The 7429-nt window shown below is 41.1% G+C and overlaps 1 pseudogene; it reads left to right on the top strand.

The window, feature by feature from the left end:
• On the top strand, positions 1-6035 carry LOC132615781 (uncharacterized; annotated as a pseudogene).
• The last annotated feature ends 1394 nt before the right edge of the window (positions 6036-7429 follow it).

Below are 7429 nucleotides of genomic sequence, written 5' to 3'. Positions count from 1 at the left end.
ACAAATTGTGGTGCAAAATGCAGATATACCGAATATCAATCAAAACCCACTACCAAATCATAAAGAAACAAACATGTTGGAGTTGATCTATGGTAGTGATGGGCTGATGTTCCGTACAAGCCTATCATGAAGATTGAAGCAGGCGTGGAGAAATCAGTAAATGTGGCAGATTCCGCAAAAACAGCACCTTTGGGGTTAAATGAGGTTACAAAGAGACCAATCCAGTCACACGCGATGAAACCCTTATTGATTGTGAAGGGAGCTCCAGAGAAGGTTGGGGCAAGTCAGGGAAAACCAAAGTTGATCGTGCCAGGGGTGTCGAGCAGGCCTATTTTAACTGTCAAAGGGGCGTTCACCACTCCTATCATTATTAAGCCAGTGACACAACTTTCAATAGTTGATGCTAAGGCGGTTCCCTGGAATTATAATCAGACTATGGTTACTTACCAAGGGAAGGAAATCATCAAAGAAGTAGACGAAGTAGGGGGCCTGACTCGTTCAGGAAGATGCTTCGCTCCGGAAGAGTTAAGGAAAACCAAGCAGGTGAGGGAAGGCCAAATACCCGTTAAGAAACCAATAACAGAGGAAGAAGCTGAAGAGTTCTTGAAAAAGATGAAATTGCCAGACTATTCCATTGTGGAGCAATTAAGGAAAACCCCTGCTCAAATCTCTTTGTTGTCTTTATTAATACACTCAGATGAACACCGCAAAGCTTTGTTGAAGATTTTGAATGAAGCTCATGTCCCTACTGAGATTACAGTTAATCAATTGGAGAAAATTGCTGGGAGGATCTTTGAGGTAAATAGAATCACTTTCTCAGATGATGAACTACCCGTTGAAGGTACTGGACATAACCGAAGCCTTCATATTACTGTAAAATGTGAGCTTTCCTATGTCACGAGAGTTTTGATTGATGGGGGCTGTGGTGCAAACATTTGTCCTCTGTCAACCTTACAAAAACTAAATGTAACTACTGAAAGAATTCGACCAAATAATGTGTGTGTTAGAGCTTTTGATGGAGCGAAAACTGACGCCATCGGTGAGATAGATCTTGCGCTTACAATAGGGCCTGCTGATTTTACCATAGATTTTCAAGTATTGAACATCAATGCCTCCTATAATATGTTGTTGGGAAGACCGTGGGTACATATGGCTGGGGCAATCCCATCCACATTGCATCAGATGATCAAGTTTGAATATGATAGGCAGGAAATGATCGTTCACGGTGAAGGGGATTTGTCCATTTATAAAGACTCCACTGTTCCCTTTATCGAAGTGGATAATGCTGATGAAACACTGGTGTATCAAGCTTCTGAGATAGTGGTAGCTGAGCAGATCCCTGAAGGGAAACCCATTCTGAGACCGCAGTTGCCTCCAACATCTGTTATGGTGGTAAATGAAATGTTGAAATATGGTTTTGAGCCAGGAAAAGGCTTGGGGGCTTCTCTACAAGGTATGGTTTATCCGGTGTGTCCACGTGAGAGTCCAGGTCCATTTGGTCTGGGGTTCAAACCAACGGCTGAAGATAGAAAGAGGGTTAAAAAGCGAAAAAAGGAAGCATGGTCACTTACTAAGCCTGTGCCACCAATCTACAAGTCCTTCGTCAAGAATACCAACAGTTTTTCCCAGCCAGTACTGGATGTGGATTTTGGGTTGATTGGGTGTTTCCAGAACTTGTTTGTTGAAGCTGATATGGTTGAAATTAGAGGGGGTCCCAGTAACGCGGATGTGCAGTTCATTGGCCATGATGTCCAACTCAGCAATTGGGAAGTCACTCCTCTCCCAACCAGGAAGGAGTTTTGGTAGTTTTTTTTGTTTTCCTTTCCTTTATCCGAGTTATTCCAGGGTTGTAATTCAGATTTTTATCTTTCGCTTGTTTTAATGTTCAAACCCTTCTATCCTTCCTTTCAATGAAATGCAATTTGTTTTTTTCCGTAAATTCTAATATGTTTGTTTATTTTCTTTTGTACAGTTCTGTTTGTGCTGGTTCTAATGATATGACATGCATGCGGAATTCTCAGCCAGATCTTAAAATCCGACCTAACCATGAAACAATGAACCAAGAAGTTGAATATGATGAAGAAAAAGTATTTTAGGAAATAAGAAGGGATTTGAAACACTTCGAAGATAAAACGAACCCTAATTTGAATGAAACCGAAGCAATCAATCTAGGAGATCAAGATAATGTCAGGGAAACTAAGCTAAGTGTGCATGTTCAACCACATTCCAAGAAAGAATTAATCCATGCTTTGTTTAAATATAAGGATGTTTTTGCATGGTCTTATGATGATATGCCGGGTTTAAGTACTAAATTGGTGGTTCACAAATTGCCAACTGACCCCACATTCCCTCCTGTGAAGCAGAAATTAAGGAAACTAAAATCAGACATGAGTGTGAAGGTTAAAGAAGAAATCGAAAAACAACTTGAGGCCAAAGTCATCCGAGTCGCTCGATACCCTACTTGGTTATCCAATGTTGTCCCCGTTCCGAAGAAGGATGACAAAACGCGTGTGTGTGTGGATTATCGTGATCTAAACAAAGCAATCCTGAAGGATGACTTTCCATTGCCCAATATCCATATTTTGTTAGACAACTGTGCTAAGCATGAGATTGCGTCTTTTGTAGATTGCTACGCAGGGTATCACCAGATCGTTATGGATGATGATGATGCAGAGAAGACATCCTTCATCACAGAATGGGGTACATATTGTTATCGAGTCATGCCGTTTGGTTTGAAGAATGCTGGGGCAACATATATGAGAGCGATGACCACCATATTTCACGATATGATGCATAAAGAAATTGAAGTATATGTGGATGATGTGATCATTAAATCAAGAAAGCAGTCTGACCATGTCAAGGATTTGGTGAAATTTTTCGAAAGGCTTCGCAGGTACAATATTAAGCTCAATCCAGCGAAATGTATATTTGGAGTCCCGTCAGGGAAACTTTTGGGGTTTGTAGTCAGTCGGCGTGGTATTGAATTGGATCCTGCAAAAATCAAAGCTATTCAGGAGTTACCACCGCCAAAGAACAAAACCGAGGTAATGAGCCTACTTGGGAGGTTGAATTAAATTAGTCGATTTATTGCTCAACTCACAACAACTTGCGAGCCCATTTTTAAGTTGTTAAAGAAGAATGCTGCGATTGAATGGACTGACGAATGCCAAGAAGCGTTTGACAAAATCAAGAGGTATCTGTCGAATCCACCTGTATTGGTTCCTCCCGAGCCTGGGAGACCTTTAATATTGTACCTATCAGTTCTGGACAATTCCTTTGGTTGCGTATTGGGTCAACACGATGTTACAGGCAAGAAGGAACAGGCAATCTATTATCTCAGCAAGAAGTTTACTACTTATGAGGCTAAGTACACTCATCTAGAAAGGACGTATTGCGCTTTGACTTGGGTTGCACAAAAATTGAAACATTATCTTTCGTCCTACACTACTTATCTTATCTCCCGCTTGGACCCCTTGAAGTATATATTTCAGAAACCCATGCCCACGGGCAGGCTTGCAAAATGGCAGATATTACTCACGGAGTTTGATATTTCGTATGTGACTCGGACCGCAATGAAAGCCCAAGCCTTGGCAGACCATCTGGCGGAGAACCTAGTGGATGAAGAATATGAGCCATTGAAAACGTACTTTCCTGATGAAGAAGTGTCATGCCTCGAGGAGGTCATTTTGGATAACGATCCGGGTTGGAAGTTGTTTTTTGATGGGGCTGCTAACAGGAAAGGAGTTGGGGTAAGGGCCGTTCTTATCTCAGAATCAGGACAACATTACCCTGTAACAGCCCAGCTTCGATTTTATTGTACCAACAACATGGCGGAGTATGAAGCTTGCATTTTGGGTTTAAGGTTAGCTATCGACATGGGGATTCAAGAATTATTGGTATTGGGGGATTCAGACTTGCTAGTCCACCAAGTTCAAGGAGAGTGGGAAACCCGTGATTTGAAGCTTATACCATATCACCAGTGTTTGCAGGATCTTTGCAGACAGTTCATTACAGTAAAATTTAAGCACATTCCTAGGATTCATAATGAGATTGCTGATGCTTTGGCCACCTTGTCTTCAATGCTTCAGCACCCAGACAAGGCTCACATTGACCCTTTACATATACAAACTCACAATCAACATGCTTATTGCAATACAGTTGAAGAGGAACTTGACGGTGAGCCTTGGTTCCATGATATTAAAGAATATATCGAGTCGGCGAAATATCCAGCACATGCTACCAGTGACCAGAAGAGAGCTATTCGACGATTGGCAAGCGGATTTTTCTTAAGTGGAGGAATTTTGTATAAAAAGACTCTAGATTTAGGACTTTTGAGGTGTGTAGATGCTAAAGAGGCTGCAACTATCATGACTGAGATACATTCAGGAGTTTGTGGACCGCACATGAACGGGTATGTTTTGGCAAAGAAAATTCTTCGAGCAGGCTATTACTGGCTCACCATGGAGCGGGATTCCATCTGTTTCGTTCGTAGGTGTCATCAGTGCCAGGTACATGGCGACTTGATACATTCTCCTCCTCCAGAATTACACACAATGTCTGCTCCATGGCCTTTTGCAGCTTGGGGGATGGATGTGATCGGGCCAATTGAGCCGAAAACGTCCAATGGGCATAGGTTCATTTTGGTGGCCATCGATTACTTTACAAAGTGGGTGGAAGCAGTAACTCTCAAGTCGGTGACTAAAAAAGCCGTGGTGGATTTCGTTCATTCCAACATTATTTGCAGGTTCGGGATCCCGAGGACAATGATTACAGATAATGCGGCGAATCTCAACAGTCATCTGATGCGTGAGGTATGTCAGCAGTTTAAGATTACACATCGGAATTCAACTCCATATCGTCCGAAGGCAAATGGGGCTGTGGAAGCTGCTAATAAGAACATTAAAAAGATACTGCGCAAAATGGTGCAATGTTCGAGACAATGGCATGCAAAGTTGCCTTTTGCTTTATTGGGTTATCGCACAACTGTTCGCACTTCAGTAGGTGCAACTCCTTATTTGTTGGTATACGGGACCGAAGCAGTTATACCTGCAGAAGTTGAAATCCCGTCCCTTCGAATCATTGAGGAAGCTGGAATTGATGACAATGAGTGGGTCAAAACCCGTTTAGAGCAATTGAGTCTGATTGACGAAAAGAGATTAACATCGGTATGTCATGGTCAACTGTATCAAAGGAGGATAGCACGAGCACACAACAAAAAGGTGCGCCCCAGACATTTTGAAGTGGGTCAATTAGTGTTAAAGCGGATTCTTCCACATCAGGCCGAGGCCAAAGGCAAGTTCGCCCCAAATTGGCAGGGGCCATTCGTGGTGAAGAAGGTACAATGTCTTTGTATCTGACAGACATAGAAGGCACAATGTCTGAAACTGCCATCAATGCAGATGCAGTGAAAAGATATCATGTATGATTTTCATCTCCCTACCTTTGATTTACTTGTTGGGTGCTTGATATTTTTAAGGGTTGATATGACGAAAGCATTCTATTCTGCTACCTATACATTATGTCATCCCTTGCTACCCCTTTTGAGCTATAGTTTATTTTTCTTTCGCAACCCTCGTTTGGAATCAAGCTTTTCATAAATATTATTATAATAAAAAAAAACAGCAACAACAACAAAATCAAAAAAAAAAAAGGAAAAAAAATTTGTTTCGGAACTACGTCTGACCTGATTCTTGTCTAGACAAGATACGTAGGCAACCCTATTTTGGGGTTCGGTCCAACCAAAGAAAATCCAAAATTTCCCGTTTCGAAGAAACTGGGACAGAATTTATTATTTTCTTTTGAGTCGATTCCAAACGTTGTAAGTCTCATCCCTTATTACTTTTGTATTGTCTTTGAGCCTCCATGCCATCCTTTATTTCCAACCCTATCCAAAAGCCACGTTACAACCAAATAAAAGACCTTCAGATCAATCATTAAGAATGTCAAGGCTGAGCAAGCTATGAGTATAAGGCATTTGCATCATTGGCATCACTTGTGGCATCATCATAAGGGAGATAGAAGAAAAATGAAAATGAGAGAGTCTTATTGGTGAAAACCCTCACGGGCACCATAAGGCGATGGTGAGATGAAAAAAAAATATATACATACATATATATATATATATATATATATATATATATATATATATATATATAAAATGAGAGAGTCTTACTGGTGAAAACCCTCACGAGCACCATAAGGCGATGGTGAGTTGAGAGAATTGAACATGAGTGAGACTTGTTGGTCCACTAATTGTATGAAGGCCTTGATTTTGACGCAGTTGTTGGGTGTAGACATTCGGTTTCAAAGTCAAAGGGTTAGTAAGAGTTTATGAATAATTAGGATGGACAAATCAGACTGATTAAGCCAAAATGCATGTCATATCATTGGAGCTGGCTACAACATTCATATAAGTTTTCCCCATTCTTTTCTTTCTCGAAGAGGACATCCTTCTGTTAACCTCTTTTCATCTTTATCTTTTATTTTGCTTTCGTCGTTTGGATTTCAGGCTTTTTCTTTGAGTCATTCTGTTGTGAGATAAGTAAGAAAGGATCACAAAACTTGCTACCAGTTTTCCCAATTGCAAAGCAAAACATTTTGGCTATCACATGAAGGTAACATAATTCAGTCGGCGTAAGGTACTCAACCAACTGTCGACCATTAATAAGTTTTGGATTCAGTGAAATACAAGGTTCAATAAAGTTTGAGTTAACGGACATTATGAAACAAGAGATGTATGGTCTGGTGTTGAAGTTACTTCTGAGACATTTTGGAAACCATGTTTGAGTCAGTAATGCCGTGGGTCAACAGGATGCGATAACTGTCTAAAAGCGGAGCCAAACAAGATGAGTGCAAAAAGCAGTTGCTTTCACAGACAAGCCGCAAACCAACCACAAAGTTTTGAAACTCACAAATTTTTCTTTGTTTGAAACAGGGACATAAAATTTTATTCGCTGCCTGCAGGTACATTCTGAAAAATGCAAGGCGCAAGTATTACGAGGACAAAACCCAGAACCCTTCTGGAAAATGGGATCTAGTTTATCAGGACCCTCCTGGAAAATGGGATTTAGGTTATCAGGACCCTCCTGGAAAATGAGATTTAGTTTATCAGGACCCCCCTGGAAAATGGGATTTAGTTTAGCAGGACCCTCCTGGAAAATGGGATTTAGGTTATCAGGACCCTCCTGGAAAATGGGATTTAGGTTATCAGGACCCTCCTGGAAAATGGAATTTAGTTTATCAGGACCCTCTTGGAGAATGGGATTTAGTTATCAGGACCCTCTTGGAAAATGGGATTTAGTTGTCAGGACCCTCCTGGAAAATGGGATTTAGTTGTCAGGACCCTCCTGGAAAATGGGATTTAGTTCATCAGGACCCTCCTGGAAAATGGGATCTAGTTTATCAAGACCCTCCTGGGAAAATGGGGTAT

This window comes from Lycium barbarum, chromosome 10, assembly GCF_019175385.1.
Source record: "Lycium barbarum isolate Lr01 chromosome 10, ASM1917538v2, whole genome shotgun sequence".
In the NCBI taxonomy this organism is placed as follows: Eukaryota; Viridiplantae; Streptophyta; class Magnoliopsida; order Solanales; family Solanaceae; genus Lycium; species Lycium barbarum.
This window is presented reverse-complemented; position numbering and strand designations above follow the sequence as displayed.